Source organism: Rhinichthys klamathensis, unplaced genomic scaffold, assembly GCF_029890125.1.
Source record: "Rhinichthys klamathensis goyatoka isolate OS25496 unplaced genomic scaffold, OSU_Roscu_1.1 h1tg000685l_1, whole genome shotgun sequence".
Lineage (NCBI taxonomy): Eukaryota > Metazoa > Chordata > Actinopteri > Cypriniformes > Leuciscidae > Rhinichthys > Rhinichthys klamathensis.
The window spans coordinates 642,343-652,192 of NW_026607114.1; the positions used below are offsets into that span (position 1 = coordinate 642,343).

General features: G+C 41.4%; 1 protein-coding gene across 1 annotated transcript in view; it reads right to left on the reverse strand.

The window, feature by feature from the left end:
• Positions 1–9,700: 9,700 nt before the first annotated feature.
• Positions 9,701–9,850, reverse strand: part of LOC130076754 (polyunsaturated fatty acid 5-lipoxygenase-like) — a 56,078-nt gene continuing 55,928 nt past the window's right edge. The window contains exon 15 of the mRNA XM_056241965.1: positions 9,701–9,829. The gene's annotated coding sequence lies outside the window, so the exon portion shown is untranslated. The remainder of the gene's footprint in view (positions 9,830–9,850) is intronic.

The window sequence follows — 9,850 nt, forward strand, 5'->3', positions numbered from 1 at the left end:
CCTTCTGATGGTGATACCTTACCTGCTCATTCAGCAGAACCATCCTTGACTGAGTTCTCTTTTAAGCCGTCTCAGACACCAATAAATGTTGCACGACATCACTCTGTTCCACAAGTGTCAGCCACAAGCCCAGAATCCCCATCGATCACCGTCAGTGATTTAAACCCACCTAGTGTGCAGAAAGTTGTAGTGGAGCATCTTGTACGCACCAGTGACTTAGCCATACCTGGAAACTCACCGTTACGACTCCGTGTTTTCTCTGGGCGAACTCCCCATCCATCCAACGAGGTTGATTATGAAACTTGGCGCACTAGCGCTGAACTACTTTTCCAAGATCCAACAGTCTCCGATTTCCACAGAGTGCGCAGAATCTGTGAGAGCCTTCTTTCCCCGGCAGCAGACATAGTAAAATCTGTTGGCCCGTCAGCATCACCTTCAACTTACATTCAGCTTCTTGATTCTGCGTTCGCGCCCATTGAGGATGGTGATGAGTTATTCGCCAAGTTCCTGAATATATTCCAGAACCCAGGAGAAAACCCATCCGCTTACTTGCAACGATTGCATGTTGCGTTACAGACCACTATGCGCCGTGGTGGAGTCCTTGGCTCAGAGGTTGACAAGCATCTACTTAAGCAGTTTTGCAGAGGATGTTGGGAAAATTCCTTAATTCTAGAGTTGCAACTAGAGCAGAAAAAACATTCACCCCCATCCTTTGCAGAGCTAATGACTTTATTACGAACTGAGGAGAGCAAGCATGCTTCCAAAAGTGTGCGAATGAAACAACACCTGGGAAGTGTTAAGCAGCGTGCCGTGATGCAGTCTCAAACAACCACTAGAGATGATGTGACTCAATTTAATTCTGTTACTGCTCAGTTGGCAAGTCAGATAGCAGAACTCCAAAATCAGCTTGCATTATTAACTTCGAAGCAGTCTAAAGACAAACCAAACCCCAAGTCGAACATGGTTAAGTCCTCAAGTAAGCAGAGTGCCATCAGTCCTAAAGGAAGAACTAAAGTTCCAGACACGTCCCAGACAGCTAGACCAAAGCCAGGCTATTGCTTTAGGTGTGGAGAGGATGGGCACATTGTCAGTTCTTGTTCCAATGACCCAAATCCAGCCTTGGTGTCAGAGAAGCGGAATGAACTTGCAAAGAGACAGCGTGAATGGGACTTACGGAATGGCAGTGCTAAACCTCAGTTAAACTGACTGCAGTTTCCGTTGCGGGACGAATGGGAACTGGGATTGAGTCAAGTTGTCCCAAGTCTTTTAGGGCGCTGTCAGCCCAAGCACAAGTAAAACCACGACAACCTGTTTTACCCAAGGGGTTAATTGGAGCAAAATGCACTGCACAAGTAAATGTTGCAGGTGTGATGTGTAATTGCTTACTTGACACGGGTTCACAGGTCACTACCATCACAAAATCCTTCTACAATGAGAATTTGTACAATCAGTCAATTCATTCCTTAAATGATCTTTTGGAAGTTGAGGGAGCGAATGGCCAAAATGTACCTTACCTCGGTTACGTTGAGCTGACCATCACTTTCCCAAAGGACTTTGTGGGAGTTGACACAGAGGTATTTACTTTAGCCCTGATTGTCCCTGATCTTCCCTCCACTTCTCAGCCTTCAGTGTTGATTGGCACGAACACTCTGGACAACCTGTATAAGAACTTTTCACAGCAAGAGACTCGATACTTTTCTCCCACTTATGGATACAAGCAAGTGCTTAAGATTTTGGAGTTGCGCCGGACGCAGAATGTTGAAGGAAATGTTGGATTAGTGCGGCTATCTGAGAACCAATCACAGGTGATTCCAGCCAGCCAAAGTGCAGTTCTCTGTGGAGCAGCCTCTGTTGCTAGTTCACATTTAGACAAGTGGGCAATTGTTGAACATCCGTCTTGTTCTCCCTTACCTTGTGGTCTGATCGTCAAGACATGTATGGTCACACTTGGAGACAACAGACATTGTCACGTGCCCATTGTAGTTGCAAATCCTACCACACACGACATCACAATTCCTCCTAGATGTGTGGTGGCTGAATTGAAGGCGGTCCAGTCTGTGTGCTCTGAACAGCCAGACCATGGGAATGTACAAGAGGCCACTCCAGAATCTGTTCTCGAGTTCAATTTTGGTGATTCACCCATTCCACCAGAATGGAAAACCAGATTTACAAAGCGGTTACAGGAGATGCCTGAAGTATTTTCTTTGCATCCCCAAGATTTTGGGTGCACCGATAAGGTCAAGCATCGGATCAATCTTGTTGATGAAACGCCTTTCAAACATCGGGCGAGGCCCATACATCCGGAGGATCTCGAAGCCGTGAAGAAACACCTTCAGGAATTACTCAATGTGGGAATCATACGAGAATCTCAATCTCCTTACTCGTCTCCCATTGTTGTAGTCAGAAAGAAAAGTGGCGACATTCGACTATGCATAGACTACCGGAAATTAAATCAAAAAACCATCAAGGACGCGTATGCGCTCCCCAAACTGGAAGACACATTCATGGCCTTAACGGGGTCTAAGTGGTTCTCAGTACTTGACCTAAAATCTGGTTATTATCAGATTGAAGTTGAAGAATCTGACAAGGCAAAAACAGCTTTCGTGTGTCCACTAGGGTTTTATGAGTTTAATCGTATGCCACAAGGGGTCACTAATGCCCCAAGCACCTTCCAGCGTATCATGGAGAAGTGTATGGCAGACATAAACCTTCGTGAGGTTCTGGTGTTCATAGATGACATAATCATCTTCTCCAAGGATTTGGAAGAACATGAGGAACGACTGACAAGAGTTCTAAATAGACTTAAGGAGTATGGTCTCAAGCTTGCTCCAGAGAAATGTGTTTTTGCACAAACCTCGGTTAAGTACCTCGGCCATATAGTGTCAGACCAAGGAGTGAAAACTGATCCCGACAAAGTAGCAGCTGTTAAAACCTGGCCGGTTCCTAAGAATTTGAAAGAGCTTCGTTCTTTTCTTGGATTTGTGGGGTATTACAGACGTTTTATCAAAGACTTCTCCAGGAAAATGAAGCCTCTAAATGAGTTAACTTCAGGGTACCCTCCTACTCGACGGAATTTCAAGTCAGTGAGTAATGCCCAATACCGGAACCCTAAAGATCTCTTTAATGGCAGGTGGACAACCGCTTGTCAGGATGCATTTGAATTAATCATCGAAGAGCTCACATCTGCACCGGTACTGGCCTTTGCAAACCCCAGGTTACCATACATCCTGCATACTGATGCAAGCACGTCAGGCCTGGGAGCTGCTTTGTATCAGGAGCAGGATGGGCAGGTTAGAGTAGTTGCCTATGCGAGCCGGGGGCTTTCGAGTAGTGAGTCCAAGTACCCTGCCCATAAATTAGAATTCCTGGCACTTAAGTGGGCAGTGGTAGAAAAGTTCCACGATTACCTTTATGGAGGCACTTTCACAGTGGTGACAGACAGCAACCCTCTCACCTATGTTCTCTCTACTGCTAAACTTGATGCAACTGGGTATAGGTGGTTGGCTGCACTTTCGACTTACAATTTCACACTGCAGTATAGATCCGGAAAGCAGAATATGGATGCCGATGGGTTGTCTCGTCGACCCAACGAGAAACTTCCGACTGATGAGGTTTCTCTGAAGGAACAAAACCGCATTCGTAATTTCACTGAACAGCTTACCAGTAACTCTAGTGAGCATGAACTTAGTGATGATGTGGTAAAAGCCATCTGTGAAAGTCGTCTTATCCAATGGGCAGAGTGTCCGAATGAGTTCCCTGCTGCATTCGTCAGTTCATTGGCAATGCAGGAAACCGCTGTACCTGACGCTTATGCGCAAGAGGATAACTGTGGAGGACTACCACTCATTCCTCATCTTACCCTGTCTGAATTTCAAAGTGCTCAGTTAGCCGATCCTTGCATCCGAGAGGTTATTGCACAACTTCAAACTGGAGAATCCCCTTCGAGTACCGTAAGGAATGCTCTTCCCAGATTGCCTTACCTCCTCAGGGAGAAAGACCGTCTCGAATTACAGGATGGAATCTTATACCGAAGAAGAAACGTCGCTGGGAAAATAATGCACCAGCTCGTCTTGCCTGAAAAGTTCCATCTAGATGTTCTTAAATCTCTGCATGATGATCTTGGGCATATGGGTATAGATCGTACCCTAGACCTAGTTCGAAATAGGTTCTATTGGTCCAAGATGGCTTCAGACGTTGAGCACAAAGTTAGGACATGTGGTCGGTGCATACGAAGGAAAGCCTTACCTGGAAAAACTGCACCTCTTGTAAATATCTCCACCACTCGTCCTTTGCAACTAGTGTGCATGGATTTTCTAAGTCTAGAGCCTGATCATAGCAACACCAAGGATGTGTTGGTAATTACTGACCATTTTACCAAATATGCCCTAGCTATTCCCACTCCTAACCAAAAGGCCAAAACTGTTGCGAAGTGTTTATGGGAGCAGTTCATTTGCCATTATGGATATCCCGAGCGCCTTCACAGTGACCAAGGCCCTGACTTTGAATCACATCTAATCAAAGAGTTGTGTGAAATAGCTGGAGTGCGAAAGGTCAGGACAACACCATACCACCCGAGAGGAAACCCAGTTGAGAGGTTCAATAGGACATTGCTAAGTATGCTTGGAACTCTGGAGAACAAGAAGAAAAGCTACTGGAAAGAGTATGTAAAACCCCTTGTTCATGCTTACAATTGTACCCGCAATGAGACCACAGGGTTCAGTCCTTACGAGTTGATGTTCGGGCGGCAACCTAGACTTCCTGTAGATCTGGCTTTCGGGTTACCCTTGAAGAGTAAAGGAGAAGTAACGCATTCACAGTATGTAAAGAATCTCAAGTCACATCTTGAAGAGAGTTTCCGTATTGCGAGTGAAAATTCCCAGAAAATGGCTGAAAGGAACAAGACTCGCTATGACAAATCTGTGAGAGCATCAACATTGCACAAGGGAGACCGAGTTTTGGTCAGGAGTGTCCGACTCAGGGGAAAGAGCAAACTCGCTGACAAATGGGAAGGAGTAGTCTATGTAGTCATAGACCAACATGGTGATTTGCCAGTGTATAAAGTATGCCCTGAGACACAAACAGGACCCATCCGGACATTACATCGGGATTTGTTACTTCCTTGTGGAACTCTGTCATCTGAAATGCGGGAATGTGAGTCCCAGAGTTCAGTTCCCAAGCGCAAGACTCGCAGTAAGACAGCTTGCAGAAATTCTGAGGAAACAGAGGAAAACTTCAATTCTGAGGAAGAGGAAGAATATTGTTCAATGCCTCAACTTGATATTGTGAATGAGTCTTTTGTGGTTCACACTTCTGGAGTGACTCACCCAAACAAGGAATGTGCTGTAATTCCATCACTTGAAGCGAGCTTAGAGATCAACCAAGGAGTTCAAAGTGAACTACCTGAAAGGGAATTTCAGGTCATTGATGAATTACCTGTGAGTGAACCTGTGAATCCTAAAGCTGACTTACCTGGAAATCCTGAGGTCCAACCTGAAAGAGAAAAGGATGCTGATATGAGTCATTCACCTAGCTTGGAGCTACAGGATCCGAATCATAATGGAGAATCATCCATCCTGGAATCCAGTTCGACTGGAAAAAAGCTAACTGATGAAGAAGCAGCAAATGATGCGGAGAAGGATGAGATTGAACTGAGAAGGTCTGCCCGACATAGAGAGAGACCCAAAATTCTGACTTACCCTGAACTGGGAAATCCCCTTGTGACTATAGTTCAATCCCTCCTTCAAGGTCTGAATGTTGCTCTCTCAGAGTCCCTGCAAGATTCCTCTCAAATAGGACATCTCCTAACTCGGGGGAATGCACCCATTGGTGAGATGCAAAGGGACTTGCATAGTTCTAAGAGGGGAGGGTGTAACCCAGACTCAAATTAGCATATTTGCAGTCTTTGCTCAAGTTCATTTGTCCAAAATATTTAACCATTAAATCATTATAATTACATATTTAACTGAATGTGTATGTGACTGAACAGTAAATAGAATAAAACTTCGTGACAGTGTAATAGTTTATTATAATATTTAAATTATACATTTTATTATTCATATAGTGATATTTAAATTATTGCAGCAAATCTCAACTAATGAGAATTGGGAATAGCACTGCAGACGGTAGGCCTCCAATCAGGGAAATAGGCCGCAGCTTTAACTCCGCCTCCTGTGAGCAACGCAGATCGGAATACAGAGATGCAGATCTAGAGAAAAGAGACAGAAATAGAACACAGAGAGGAGAAAGTGTTTTAGAAGATTAATTGTGAAATATTTACAAGAAGTCTTAGAGTTTTCATTTGAGAATAAGTTTATGTTATAATTACATCGATTGAGAAACTTTGTTTGGATACTTACCGTGCGTGTAGTCCGGTTGAAGCTGATGTTGGAGATTAAGCTAACGCTAATGAAGCAGCTCATCGTGGTTTATTCGATGAAACCTGGAAGATAAGCATATTCAAGAACAGTTAATTAATAGAGGAATCGGTGAGTTAAATGTTTATTCTGATTAATGTGGTTAACTGTGTTCATGTACAATACTAATGTGAGTCTAAACAGAAAAGAAACTGTATTTTTCACTATGTGTGGAGTGTGATTACAATGTATATTGTTGTTTAGAAATGTGCTAAATGATGCTAATGTAAAGTGAAATCACTAAGGATATTGCCCTGTTGTGTGCAGGCCAGTTTTTGCATGTATTTGTTCTATACTGTGGACTTCGTTCTTTGGTGCGGATGCATCGAGTCGCATGACGAGTTAAGGAAGAAGATGGCGAGCCACCCGTAAACAAACCGAACTTGGATCTGCTTCTCACTTTCCTTTTGGATTCGCGTCGTTTCCACAGTTCCTTCATCTGGAGGATTTTGTTCTCTGTTGAACTAAAGGATTGAGGTATTTGGTTCTCTTTGGACTGGGACAGTTCTAAGAGCAAGAAGGAAAGCGAGACATTATTTTTTGTTATTGTTTGAACTAAAATCTGTGAACTGAAAGTGATTATTTGATCTGATAAGATATTTACCTGTTCTGAATATTTTTCTTTTCTTTTTCTTTCATTATTAATGTGGTGAAGAAAGGTTTTGTACATTCATTGGGTTAATTTACATTTCGTTTGGTGAACTGTAGTTGATATTTTGGTTGAAGAAAGGAAAATTTCTAACAAAACTAAAGGTGTATATTCAAAACCTAAGAATATAATTAAAGATACTAGTCAATTAGGTGAACTAAATTGAGTCAAAAGCCAGTGAGGAAAATTTTAAATAATAAGCAAACTCAGAACTAAACCCAAATTAACTAAAAGAGAAGGGAAATTGAAGGGTTACATTTTGATAGCCTACTCATCTTTGGTTGATACGGTTGGATTTACTTTGGGGAATTGTTTTAATTGGTAATTGAATTTAATACGAAATTGAATTGTGTTTAATTGCTTTCTCTAAGGAGAATTTATCTTCAAACCTTTATTCAGTTGTTTTATTGTTTGTTTGTTTACCAAATTCCATTCATCATTTACTTTTCCTAATTACATAAAGGTGTGCTTGGAAAAGTTTATGTGTGTGTACCTTTGTCTCCTTCGACTCCTGTGTCTTCTGATCGGCCCAGTGATCTGGTTTATTACCAATTCTGCCAAGCAGGTGTTACAAGTATGTCCAAAACCTGAAGACAGATCTTCAGAAAGCCTACCGACTAGCTTCTGAATCCGCACTGAAGAATCATCAGAGAAACTGATATTCCACTTTTTTATAATAGAGGTATCTAAGCATAAGGCCTGGAGACCATGTGCTTATTTTAAATCTCAGCTACACAGGAAAGCACAAACTGGATTATAAGTGGAATTCAGTCCTGTACATTGTTCTTTAAAAGCTTGACAATTCACCCGTCTACAAACACAAACCTGAGAAAGGACCAGGAGGAGTCAGGGCGATTAGAGATCCCACCTCATGTCATTTATGAATGGCCAGTGCTCATGTCAGTCAAGAGAGTGTAAGAGGTAGCAGGAGAAGAAAACAAGTGTACAAGTAGTGATGGGAGAAACTAAGCTTTTCAAAGCTTCGAATCAATTGAACGAATTGCTTATCAAAAGTATTCACCGTTTTGAAGAGTTCGAAATGCCACATGCTGGTGATCCCTGCTGGTCAGAACAATGTAAATGCAACAAAACTCAGGCCAACCACATATAAAAACAGCTTTTACAAAACATTTACAAACGTTTTATTGAAAGTAAAATCTATCAAATGCAATTGTCTAATCATCTAATAAGATTAAATATCATCAAGTATATGTGTAATATGTGTTCTTTTTAAATCGCACCCAGCGATGAATCACTGAAATCTCGAAACAGTTATGATATAACGAATATTGCCAATCAACAATGCAGTTCAACAAGTATGTTTAACACAAATAAATCAGCGCTCTCTCTGCGCTATTTTATCTGGCATCGCAGGAGGATCAGAGTTTGCTAACTGGGGACAGTTTCACCTGGATGGAACTGACAGAAATATTTAACCTACTCGGGTACACTGTTTATTTTATTTGTGGTCAGGGTGGTACAGCGAAGTGGCCACTTTACATTTCATTCGGCCTCATTGCACTCAAGCAATGTTTCAGGCTTGCAAAGAGGGTTTGTGTGGTGTGTGTTGTGGGCCCACATTAAGCTGTTTTTTCATTTTCTGAATGATATAGGGGTTAATACTCTGTAACCCTGTAGTGATATATTCTCAATGAATCACAGTTGTGTTTCCAGTTGAAACTAAAGTTTATTTACATGCTGCATTTCTGTTCTAAGCATTCAAATATACATTGATATATTGGTTTACTCAAAGTATGGTACATTTTTACCTCATGTAAACAAACTGAATCACTCCTTCAAATTAACCTTCAGTGAAAAGCCATATTGATATAATTGTAAAGTTTAACCCTTGAAATTTGTACATAAATTTTTTTTTTTTTAAAGCCAAGTCATTCAAGCACTGTAGTTCACGATTTTAGTTCTTTAATTCTGTCATGTACTTGTCTCTTGTTTTGTGTGCAAGCACATGGCCGGTTGTTTTGGGCTATGTGTTTGCATTGTCTTGTGTCTTTACCTCGTTTCCTTGTCAGTTAATGTTTTATCAGTGTCACCTGTGACTTGTGATTATGTGTCCTATGTAAGATCCTTGTGTTTGTTTCTCATGGCTTGTTCATCTTGTTATCATCCGGTTCTGTGAGCTTTGTAATCTGTCTGTGAGTTCCAGTTTATATTTATTGTCAAGTCTAGTTATCGTCAGAGTTACTGTTTGTCATCATCAAGTTTCTAGTTCTGTTTATTTATGTTCGTTTGCCCCATCGTGTGTCCTTGTTTTCCGTTTGTAAATAAACCGTGTTTTGTGAAAGTACTGTCTGCACTTGGGTTCTTATCAGCAAAACGTGACAAATCCGTTTTAAATACATTTGTATATTTCAGTTTTACAGTGTGATCACTTAAAATATGTAGCTTTTGGAGTGGATATTGAAGGAAAGTGGGCACACTGATCTGGACTCATTTTTATTCTTCACTTCACCATTAGCTATTCTAACATTTGTAAAATATAGAATCCTGCCAGAAGATATCCGTTTTGTCAGTCAAACCTGTTAACACAAAAGATATGCTAACTGTATTAACAGTCTACTATCAGCCAGTGAGTTTGAATGAGAAAGCCAGAGAAGAGCCGAAGTGATTAGTTAGTTTATTGAATAATCTTAGTTGCGCATGTTTCATCTGACCAGTACAAATTCAACAAGTGTTATTCCAAAGCACAAGCAAAGGAAAAACAAAATACTGCTTCACAACTTCATCTTGTGACTCTACAAAAGAAACTCTTTTTCTTTTGAAAAGGGGC